Genomic DNA, 11530 nt, shown 5'->3' with positions numbered 1-11530 from the left:
CAATTGGGGACAGTCATGGGTGATGAATGTTTGCAACCTACTGCGAAGCCTCATACCGCAATATAAGGAACGTCAAATACTAAGAAAGGGCGGCCTATGAAAGAATTACTACTTTCAATAAGTACACTTAAACGGCTAATTGGGAATAGAAAAACTGTAAAAAGCCCTCTGAGAAAGCCCCCCTCTAACCTTTGATAGTAAGCTTTTCTGTAGTCTGCCTGTTGATGTATTTTCCGTTTGAACTGTGCACAACATGAAGAGACGGAACACTGGCGGCTTGTCACAATGCCCCCCGATGACATCACAATAGCGCTGCTGCCTAGAAAACAAGCTGCGCAGAAGAAGTTGTTCTTTGGGTGGGAGGGTGGGCTAGTGGAAGGAGGGGCAATCTCTTTTTTTCCCGGGTGGTAGGGGATGACAGGAGAAGGGAAGCGGGTGGTGAGAAAGGTACAGAGGGCAGGGTTTGGGGGCTGGGAAGGAAAGGGAAAAGATTAGGGTTTGGGGATGATGAAAGGGCTTTCTACGGGTAAGGATGGCAAAGGGTGGCAGTGACGGAAAGTCAGGCAACCTGTCCTGTCCGTCTTTTTGTATCGTGAATTGGAAAGACTGCAAGGGGGAGGGGAGTTGCTTGCGCCCTAAAGGAGGAGTTATTCAGATTCATTGCAGTGGGCGGCGGCTGCAAAACGCACCATTCTTCTTGTTTTTGCTCTGCAAAGCAGCCTTTTCAAGGGTTGGCTTGGGTGACAAAATGTCTTGTGTAGGCGTGGGTTTGTCTCCCTCTCGCTCTCTCTCCCTAAGATGTGTCCGGCATAGGCCAGGGTGCCACTCGAGGCCCAAACCAATTCTGGTTATCGCTTCTCGGCCTTTTGGCTAAGATCAAGTGTAGTATCTGTTCTTATCAGTTTAATATCTGATACGTCCCCTATCTGGGGACCATATATTAAATGGATTTTTAGAACAGGGAGATGGAAAAAGAGCTTGCTCTGTCCACTCCACGCATTGACCTGGTATTGCAGTACCTCCAGGAACGGTGCACCCCTTCTTAACCCAGTTTCCAAAAGCAGAACTCAATTCACCTGATTCATATTAGCCCGATTTAATGAATTGGAAGAAAGCATACGTCTTCATATGCACCTCAATTTGGCCCATTCACTTTTCACACTTCCTCCTTTTGTTTTTTATCTTTCACACTTTTGACTTTCTTTATTCATCCAAATAGCAAACTCATCACCACTCAACCTGACCAACTCGGCTATGTCCCCGTGCTGCAGTTCTCTGTCTTATCTAGATCATTTGCAATTGAATGGAATAGATCCCTTTTGGACAAAGTGGATTCACCTGCTGCTGCAGTGACCACAGGTGTGATAAGATCTAGAATTGGCATCTGGTGCGATCTCTCCGCTTCCACTCCAAAGAAAGTTACCTGTTTATTCCTATCATGCATTGGTTTTTGGGGTTTTCTTTGAAGTAATGATGATCTCTTTAGTAGTCTGTTGGCGCCCTCTCCTGGAGGAATAGTTTGCTTGCTCTTGGACATTCTAAAAGAGAGGTCATGATAGACATTGAGCTTCTGAGCTCAATTGGGGACAGTCATGGGTGATGAATGTTTGCAACCTACTGCGAAGCCTCATACCGCAATATAAGGAACGTCAAATACTAAGAAAGGGCGGCCTATGAAAGAATTACTACTTTCAATAAGTACACTTAAACGGCTAATTGGGAATAGAAAAACTGTAAAAAGCCCTCTGAGAAAGCCCCCCTCTAACCTTTGATAGTAAGCTTTTCTGTAGTCTGCCTGTTGATGTATTTTCCGTTTGAACTGTGCACAACATGAAGAGACGGAACACTGGCGGCTTGTCACATTGCCCCCGATGACATGACAATAGCGCTGCTGCCTAGAAAACAAGCTGCGCAGAAGAAGTTGTTCTTTGGGTGGGAGGGTGGGCTAGTGGAAGGAGGGGGCAATCTCTTTTTTTCCCGGGTGGTAGGGGGATGACAGGAGAAGGGAAGCGGGTGGTGAGAAAGGTACAGAGGGCAGGGTTTGGGGGCTGGGAAGGAAAGGGAAAAGATTAGGGTTTGGGGATGATGAAAGGGCTTTCTACGGGTAAGGATGGCAAAGGGTGGCAGTGACGGAAAGTCAGGCAACCTGTCCTGTCCGTCTTTTTGTATCGTGAATTGGAAAGACTGCAAGGGGGAGGGGAGTTGCTTGCGCCCTAAAGGAGGAGTTATTCAGATTCATTGCAGTGGGCGGCGGCTGCAAAACGCACCATTCTTCTTGTTTTTGCTCTGCAAAGCAGCCTTTTCAAGGGTTGGCTTGGGTGACAAAATGTCTTGTGTAGGCGTGGGTTTGTCTCCCTCTCGCTCTCTCTCCCTAAGATGTGTCCGGCATAGGCCAGGGTGCCACTCGAGGCCCAAACCAATTCTGGTTATCGCTTCTCGGCCTTTTGGCTAAGATCAAGTGTAGTATCTGTTCTTATCAGTTTAATATCTGATACGTCCCCTATCTGGGGACCATATATTAAATGGATTTTTAGAACAGGGAGATGGAAAAAGAGCTTGCTCTGTCCACTCCACGCATTGACCTGGTATTGCAGTACCTCCAGGAACGGTGCACCCCTTCTTAACCCAGTTTCCAAAAGCAGAACTCAATTCACCTGATTCATATTAGCCCGATTTAATGAATTGGAAGAAAGCATACGTCTTCATATGCACCTCAATTTGGCCCATTCACTTTTCACACTTCCTCCTTTTGTTTTTTATCTTTCACACTTTTGACTTTCTTTATTCATCCAAATAGCAAACTCATCACCACTCAACCTGACCAACTCGGCTATGTCCCCGTGCTGCAGTTCTCTGTCTTATCTAGATCATTTGCAATTGAATGGAATAGATCCCTTTTGGACAAAGTGGATTCACCTGCTGCTGCAGTGACCACAGGTGTGATAAGATCTAGAATTGGCATCTGGTGCGATCTCTCCGCTTCCACTCCAAAGAAAGTTACCTGTTTATTCCTATCATGCATTGGTTTTTGGGGTTTTCTTTGAGTAATGATGATCTCTTTAGTAGTCTGTTGGCGCCCTCTCCTGGAGGAATAGTTTGCTTGCTCTTGGACATTCTAAAAGAGAGGTCATGATAGACATTGAGCTTCTGAGCTCAATTGGGGACAGTCATGGGTGATGAATGTTTGCAACCTACTGCGAAGCCTCATACCGCAATATAAGGAACGTCAAATACTAAGAAAGGGCGGCCTATGAAAGAATTACTACTTTCAATAAGTACACTTAAACGGCTAATTGGGAATAGAAAAACTGTAAAAAGCCCTCTGAGAAAGCCCCCCTCTAACCTTTGATAGTAAGCTTTTCTGTAGTCTGCCTGTTGATGTATTTTCCGTTTGAACTGTGCACAACATGAAGAGACGGAACACTGGCGGCTTGTCACAATGCCCCCCGATGACATCACAATAGCGCTGCTGCCTAGAAAACAAGCTGCGCAGAAGAAGTTGTTCTTTGGGTGGGAGGGTGGGCTAGTGGAAGGAGGGGGCAATCTCTTTTTTTCCCGGGTGGTAGGGGGATGACAGGAGAAGGGAAGCGGGTGGTGAGAAAGGTACAGAGGGCAGGGTTTGGGGGCTGGGAAGGAAAGGGAAAAGATTAGGGTTTGGGGATGATGAAAGGGCTTTCTACGGGTAAGGATGGCAAAGGGTGGCAGTGACGGAAAGTCAGGCAACCTGTCCTGTCCGTCTTTTTGTATCGTGAATTGGAAAGACTGCAAGGGGGAGGGGAGTTGCTTGCGCCCTAAAGGAGGAGTTATTCAGATTCATTGCAGTGGGCGGCGGCTGCAAAACGCACCATTCTTCTTGTTTTTGCTCTGCAAAGCAGCCTTTTCAAGGGTTGGCTTGGGTGACAAAATGTCTTGTGTAGGCGTGGGTTTGTCTCCCTCTCGCTCTCTCTCCCTAAGATGTGTCCGGCATAGGCCAGGGTGCCACTCGAGGCCCAAACCAATTCTGGTTATCGCTTCTCGGCCTTTTGGCTAAGATCAAGTGTAGTATCTGTTCTTATCAGTTTAATATCTGATACGTCCCCTATCTGGGGACCATATATTAAATGGATTTTTAGAACAGGGAGATGGAAAAAGAGCTTGCTCTGTCCACTCCACGCATTGACCTGGTATTGCAGTACCTCCAGGAACGGTGCACCCCTTCTTAACCCAGTTTCCAAAAGCAGAACTCAATTCACCTGATTCATATTAGCCCGATTTAATGAATTGGAAGAAAGCATACGTCTTCATATGCACCTCAATTTGGCCCATTCACTTTTCACACTTCCTCCTTTTGTTTTTTATCTTTCACACTTTTGACTTTCTTTATTCATCCAAATAGCAAACTCATCACCACTCAACCTGACCAACTCGGCTATGTCCCCGTGCTGCAGTTCTCTGTCTTATCTAGATCATTTGCAATTGAATGGAATAGATCCCTTTTGGACAAAGTGGATTCACCTGCTGCTGCAGTGACCACAGGTGTGATAAGATCTAGAATTGGCATCTGGTGCGATCTCTCCGCTTCCACTCCAAAGAAAGTTACCTGTTTATTCCTATCATGCATTGGTTTTTGGGGTTTTCTTTGAGTAATGATGATCTCTTTAGTAGTCTGTTGGCGCCCTCTCCTGGAGGAATAGTTTGCTTGCTCTTGGACATTCTAAAAGAGAGGTCATGATAGACATTGAGCTTCTGAGCTCAATTGGGGACAGTCATGGGTGATGAATGTTTGCAACCTACTGCGAAGCCTCATACCGCAATATAAGGAACGTCAAATACTAAGAAAGGGCGGCCTATGAAAGAATTACTACTTTCAATAAGTACACTTAAACGGCTAATTGGGAATAGAAAAACTGTAAAAAGCCCTCTGAGAAAGCCCCCCTCTAACCTTTGATAGTAAGCTTTTCTGTAGTCTGCCTGTTGATGTATTTTCCGTTTGAACTGTGCACAACATGAAGAGACGGAACACTGGCGGCTTGTCACAATGCCCCCCGATGACATCACAATAGCGCTGCTGCCTAGAAAACAAGCTGCGCAGAAGAAGTTGTTCTTTGGGTGGGAGGGTGGGCTAGTGGAAGGAGGGGGCAATCTCTTTTTTTCCCGGGTGGTAGGGGGATGACAGGAGAAGGGAAGCGGGTGGTGAGAAAGGTACAGAGGGCAGGGTTTGGGGGCTGGGAAGGAAAGGGAAAAGATTAGGGTTTGGGGATGATGAAAGGGCTTTCTACGGGTAAGGATGGCAAAGGGTGGCAGTGACGGAAAGTCAGGCAACCTGTCCTGTCCGTCTTTTTGTATCGTGAATTGGAAAGACTGCAAGGGGGAGGGGAGTTGCTTGCGCCCTAAAGGAGGAGTTATTCAGATTCATTGCAGTGGGCGGCGGCTGCAAAACGCACCATTCTTCTTGTTTTTGCTCTGCAAAGCAGCCTTTTCAAGGGTTGGCTTGGGTGACAAAATGTCTTGTGTAGGCGTGGGTTTGTCTCCCTCTCGCTCTCTCTCCCTAAGATGTGTCCGGCATAGGCCAGGGTGCCACTCGAGGCCCAAACCAATTCTGGTTATCGCTTCTCGGCCTTTTGGCTAAGATCAAGTGTAGTATCTGTTCTTATCAGTTTAATATCTGATACGTCCCCTATCTGGGGACCATATATTAAATGGATTTTTAGAACAGGGAGATGGAAAAAGAGCTTGCTCTGTCCACTCCACGCATTGACCTGGTATTGCAGTACCTCCAGGAACGGTGCACCCCTTCTTAACCCAGTTTCCAAAAGCAGAACTCAATTCACCTGATTCATATTAGCCCGATTTAATGAATTGGAAGAAAGCATACGTCTTCATATGCACCTCAATTTGGCCCATTCACTTTTCACACTTCCTCCTTTTGTTTTTTATCTTTCACACTTTTGACTTTCTTTATTCATCCAAATAGCAAACTCATCACCACTCAACCTGACCAACTCGGCTATGTCCCCGTGCTGCAGTTCTCTGTCTTATCTAGATCATTTGCAATTGAATGGAATAGATCCCTTTTGGACAAAGTGGATTCACCTGCTGCTGCAGTGACCACAGGTGTGATAAGATCTAGAATTGGCATCTGGTGCGATCTCTCCGCTTCCACTCCAAAGAAAGTTACCTGTTTATTCCTATCATGCATTGGTTTTTGGGGTTTTCTTTGAGTAATGATGATCTCTTTAGTAGTCTGTTGGCGCCCTCTCCTGGAGGAATAGTTTGCTTGCTCTTGGACATTCTAAAAGAGAGGTCATGATAGACATTGAGCTTCTGAGCTCAATTGGGGACAGTCATGGGTGATGAATGTTTGCAACCTACTGCGAAGCCTCATACCGCAATATAAGGAACGTCAAATACTAAGAAAGGGCGGCCTATGAAAGAATTACTACTTTCAATAAGTACACTTAAACGGCTAATTGGGAATAGAAAAACTGTAAAAAGCCCTCTGAGAAAGCCCCCCTCTAACCTTTGATAGTAAGCTTTTCTGTAGTCTGCCTGTTGATGTATTTTCCGTTTGAACTGTGCACAACATGAAGAGACGGAACACTGGCGGCTTGTCACAATGCCCCCCGATGACATCACAATAGCGCTGCTGCCTAGAAAACAAGCTGCGCAGAAGAAGTTGTTCTTTGGGTGGGAGGGTGGGCTAGTGGAAGGAGGGGGCAATCTCTTTTTTTCCCGGGTGGTAGGGGGATGACAGGAGAAGGGAAGCGGGTGGTGAGAAAGGTACAGAGGGCAGGGTTTGGGGGCTGGGAAGGAAAGGGAAAAGATTAGGGTTTGGGGATGATGAAAGGGCTTTCTACGGGTAAGGATGGCAAAGGGTGGCAGTGACGGAAAGTCAGGCAACCTGTCCTGTCCGTCTTTTTGTATCGTGAATTGGAAAGACTGCAAGGGGGAGGGGAGTTGCTTGCGCCCTAAAGGAGGAGTTATTCAGATTCATTGCAGTGGGCGGCGGCTGCAAAACGCACCATTCTTCTTGTTTTTGCTCTGCAAAGCAGCCTTTTCAAGGGTTGGCTTGGGTGACAAAATGTCTTGTGTAGGCGTGGGTTTGTCTCCCTCTCGCTCTCTCTCCCTAAGATGTGTCCGGCATAGGCCAGGGTGCCACTCGAGGCCCAAACCAATTCTGGTTATCGCTTCTCGGCCTTTTGGCTAAGATCAAGTGTAGTATCTGTTCTTATCAGTTTAATATCTGATACGTCCCCTATCTGGGGACCATATATTAAATGGATTTTTAGAACAGGGAGATGGAAAAAGAGCTTGCTCTGTCCACTCCACGCATTGACCTGGTATTGCAGTACCTCCAGGAACGGTGCACCCCTTCTTAACCCAGTTTCCAAAAGCAGAACTCAATTCACCTGATTCATATTAGCCCGATTTAATGAATTGGAAGAAAGCATACGTCTTCATATGCACCTCAATTTGGCCCATTCACTTTTCACACTTCCTCCTTTTGTTTTTTATCTTTCACACTTTTGACTTTCTTTATTCATCCAAATAGCAAACTCATCACCACTCAACCTGACCAACTCGGCTATGTCCCCGTGCTGCAGTTCTCTGTCTTATCTAGATCATTTGCAATTGAATGGAATAGATCCCTTTTGGACAAAGTGGATTCACCTGCTGCTGCAGTGACCACAGGTGTGATAAGATCTAGAATTGGCATCTGGTGCGATCTCTCCGCTTCCACTCCAAAGAAAGTTACCTGTTTATTCCTATCATGCATTGGTTTTTGGGGTTTTCTTTGAGTAATGATGATCTCTTTAGTAGTCTGTTGGCGCCCTCTCCTGGAGGAATAGTTTGCTTGCTCTTGGACATTCTAAAAGAGAGGTCATGATAGACATTGAGCTTCTGAGCTCAATTGGGGACAGTCATGGGTGATGAATGTTTGCAACCTACTGCGAAGCCTCATACCGCAATATAAGGAACGTCAAATACTAAGAAAGGGCGGCCTATGAAAGAATTACTACTTTCAATAAGTACACTTAAACGGCTAATTGGGAATAGAAAAACTGTAAAAAGCCCTCTGAGAAAGCCCCCCTCTAACCTTTGATAGTAAGCTTTTCTGTAGTCTGCCTGTTGATGTATTTTCCGTTTGAACTGTGCACAACATGAAGAGACGGAACACTGGCGGCTTGTCACAATGCCCCCCGATGACATCACAATAGCGCTGCTGCCTAGAAAACAAGCTGCGCAGAAGAAGTTGTTCTTTGGGTGGGAGGGTGGGCTAGTGGAAGGAGGGGGCAATCTCTTTTTTTCCCGGGTGGTAGGGGGATGACAGGAGAAGGGAAGCGGGTGGTGAGAAAGGTACAGAGGGCAGGGTTTGGGGGCTGGGAAGGAAAGGGAAAAGATTAGGGTTTGGGGATGATGAAAGGGCTTTCTACGGGTAAGGATGGCAAAGGGTGGCAGTGACGGAAAGTCAGGCAACCTGTCCTGTCCGTCTTTTTGTATCGTGAATTGGAAAGACTGCAAGGGGGAGGGGAGTTGCTTGCGCCCTAAAGGAGGAGTTATTCAGATTCATTGCAGTGGGCGGCGGCTGCAAAACGCACCATTCTTCTTGTTTTTGCTCTGCAAAGCAGCCTTTTCAAGGGTTGGCTTGGGTGACAAAATGTCTTGTGTAGGCGTGGGTTTGTCTCCCTCTCGCTCTCTCTCCCTAAGATGTGTCCGGCATAGGCCAGGGTGCCACTCGAGGCCCAAACCAATTCTGGTTATCGCTTCTCGGCCTTTTGGCTAAGATCAAGTGTAGTATCTGTTCTTATCAGTTTAATATCTGATACGTCCCCTATCTGGGGACCATATATTAAATGGATTTTTAGAACAGGGAGATGGAAAAAGAGCTTGCTCTGTCCACTCCACGCATTGACCTGGTATTGCAGTACCTCCAGGAACGGTGCACCCCTTCTTAACCCAGTTTCCAAAAGCAGAACTCAATTCACCTGATTCATATTAGCCCGATTTAATGAATTGGAAGAAAGCATACGTCTTCATATGCACCTCAATTTGGCCCATTCACTTTTCACACTTCCTCCTTTTGTTTTTTATCTTTCACACTTTTGACTTTCTTTATTCATCCAAATAGCAAACTCATCACCACTCAACCTGACCAACTCGGCTATGTCCCCGTGCTGCAGTTCTCTGTCTTATCTAGATCATTTGCAATTGAATGGAATAGATCCCTTTTGGACAAAGTGGATTCACCTGCTGCTGTAGTGACCACAGGTGTGATAAGATCTAGAATTGGCATCTGGTGCGATCTCTCCGCTTCCACTCCAAAGAAAGTTACCTGTTTATTCCTATCATGCATTGGTTTTTGGGGTTTTCTTTGAGTAATGATGATCTCTTTAGTAGTCTGTTGGCGCCCTCTCCTGGAGGAATAGTTTGCTTGCTCTTGGACATTCTAAAAGAGAGGTCATGATAGACATTGAGCTTCTGAGCTCAATTGGGGACAGTCATGGGTGATGAATGTTTGCAACCTACTGCGAAGCCTCATACCGCAATATAAGGAACGTCAAATACTAAGAAAGGGCGGCCTATGAAAGAATTACTACTTTCAATAAGTACACTTAAACGGCTAATTGGGAATAGAAAAACTGTAAAAAGCCCTCTGAGAAAGCCCCCCTCTAACCTTTGATAGTAAGCTTTTCTGTAGTCTGCCTGTTGATGTATTTTCCGTTTGAACTGTGCACAACATGAAGAGACGGAACACTGGCGGCTTGTCACAATGCCCCCCGATGACATCACAATAGCGCTGCTGCCTAGAAAACAAGCTGCGCAGAAGAAGTTGTTCTTTGGGTGGGAGGGTGGGCTAGTGGAAGGAGGGGGCAATCTCTTTTTTTCCCGGGTGGTAGGGGGATGACAGGAGAAGGGAAGCGGGTGGTGAGAAAGGTACAGAGGGCAGGGTTTGGGGGCTGGGAAGGAAAGGGAAAAGATTAGGGTTTGGGGATGATGAAAGGGCTTTCTACGGGTAAGGATGGCAAAGGGTGGCAGTGACGGAAAGTCAGGCAACCTGTCCTGTCCGTCTTTTTGTATCGTGAATTGGAAAGACTGCAAGGGGGAGGGGAGTTGCTTGCGCCCTAAAGGAGGAGTTATTCAGATTCATTGCAGTGGGCGGCGGCTGCAAAACGCACCATTCTTCTTGTTTTTGCTCTGCAAAGCAGCCTTTTCAAGGGTTGGCTTGGGTGACAAAATGTCTTGTGTAGGCGTGGGTTTGTCTCCCTCTCGCTCTCTCTCCCTAAGATGTGTCCGGCATAGGCCAGGGTGCCACTCGAGGCCCAAACCAATTCTGGTTATCGCTTCTCGGCCTTTTGGCTAAGATCAAGTGTAGTATCTGTTCTTATCAGTTTAATATCTGATACGTCCCCTATCTGGGGACCATATATTAAATGGATTTTTAGAACAGGGAGATGGAAAAAGAGCTTGCTCTGTCCACTCCACGCATTGACCTGGTATTGCAGTACCTCCAGGAACGGTGCACCCCTTCTTAACCCAGTTTCCAAAAGCAGAACTCAATTCACCTGATTCATATTAGCCCGATTTAATGAATTGGAAGAAAGCATACGTCTTCATATGCACCTCAATTTGGCCCATTCACTTTTCACACTTCCTCCTTTTGTTTTTTATCTTTCACACTTTTGACTTTCTTTATTCATCCAAATAGCAAACTCATCACCACTCAACCTGACCAACTCGGCTATGTCCCCGTGCTGCAGTTCTCTGTCTTATCTAGATCATTTGCAATTGAATGGAATAGATCCCTTTTGGACAAAGTGGATTCACCTGCTGCTGCAGTGACCACAGGTGTGATAAGATCTAGAATTGGCATCTGGTGCGATCTCTCCGCTTCCACTCCAAAGAAAGTTACCTGTTTATTCCTATCATGCATTGGTTTTTGGGGTTTTCTTTGAGTAATGATGATCTCTTTAGTAGTCTGTTGGCGCCCTCTCCTGGAGGAATAGTTTGCTTGCTCTTGGACATTCTAAAAGAGAGGTCATGATAGACATTGAGCTTCTGAGCTCAATTGGGGACAGTCATGGGTGATGAATGTTTGCAACCTACTGCGAAGCCTCATACCGCAATATAAGGAACGTCAAATACTAAGAAAGGGCGGCCTATGAAAGAATTACTACTTTCAATAAGTACACTTAAACGGCTAATTGGGAATAGAAAAACTGTAAAAAGCCCTCTGAGAAAGCCCCCCTCTAACCTTTGATAGTAAGCTTTTCTGTAGTCTGCCTGTTGATGTATTTTCCGTTTGAACTGTGCACAACATGAAGAGACGGAACACTGGCGGCTTGTCACAATGCCCCCCGATGACATCACAATAGCGCTGCTGCCTAGAAAACAAGCTGCGCAGAAGAAGTTGTTCTTTGGGTGGGAGGGTGGGCTAGTGGAAGGAGGGGGCAATCTCTTTTTTTCCCGGGTGGTAGGGGGATGACAGGAGAAGGGAAGCGGGTGGTGAGAAAGGTACAGAGGGCAGGGTTTGGGGGCTGGGAAGGAAAGG

The 11530-nt window shown here is 46.3% G+C and overlaps 7 non-coding genes across 7 annotated transcripts; all 7 read left to right on the top strand.

Moving 5' to 3' along the window:
- The first annotated feature begins 850 nt into the window (after positions 1–850).
- LOC142274397 (U2 spliceosomal RNA) lies at positions 851–1041 on the top strand. Its single transcript, XR_012738712.1, has one exon. It is a non-coding gene; the product is annotated as a U2 spliceosomal RNA (small nuclear RNA).
- Positions 1042–2428: 1387 nt separating this feature from the next.
- LOC142274396 (U2 spliceosomal RNA) lies at positions 2429–2619 on the top strand. The gene has a single exon (XR_012738711.1). It is a non-coding gene; the product is annotated as a U2 spliceosomal RNA (small nuclear RNA).
- Positions 2620–4006: 1387 nt separating this feature from the next.
- Positions 4007–4197, top strand: LOC142274395 (U2 spliceosomal RNA). Its single transcript, XR_012738710.1, has one exon. It is a non-coding gene; the product is annotated as a U2 spliceosomal RNA (small nuclear RNA).
- Positions 4198–5584: 1387 nt separating this feature from the next.
- On the top strand, positions 5585–5775 carry LOC142274394 (U2 spliceosomal RNA). Its single transcript, XR_012738709.1, has one exon. It is a non-coding gene; the product is annotated as a U2 spliceosomal RNA (small nuclear RNA).
- Positions 5776–7162: 1387 nt separating this feature from the next.
- LOC142274393 (U2 spliceosomal RNA) lies at positions 7163–7353 on the top strand. Its single transcript, XR_012738708.1, has one exon. It is a non-coding gene; the product is annotated as a U2 spliceosomal RNA (small nuclear RNA).
- A 1387-nt stretch (positions 7354–8740) lies between these two features.
- On the top strand, positions 8741–8931 carry LOC142274392 (U2 spliceosomal RNA). The gene has a single exon (XR_012738707.1). It is a non-coding gene; the product is annotated as a U2 spliceosomal RNA (small nuclear RNA).
- Positions 8932–10318: 1387 nt separating this feature from the next.
- LOC142274391 (U2 spliceosomal RNA) lies at positions 10319–10509 on the top strand. The gene has a single exon (XR_012738706.1). It is a non-coding gene; the product is annotated as a U2 spliceosomal RNA (small nuclear RNA).
- Positions 10510–11530: the final 1021 nt, after the last annotated feature.

The sequence above is a fragment of the Anomaloglossus baeobatrachus genome, unplaced genomic scaffold (genome assembly GCF_048569485.1).
Source record: "Anomaloglossus baeobatrachus isolate aAnoBae1 unplaced genomic scaffold, aAnoBae1.hap1 Scaffold_373, whole genome shotgun sequence".
Taxonomy (NCBI): Eukaryota; Metazoa; Chordata; class Amphibia; order Anura; family Aromobatidae; genus Anomaloglossus; species Anomaloglossus baeobatrachus.
This window is presented reverse-complemented; position numbering and strand designations above follow the sequence as displayed.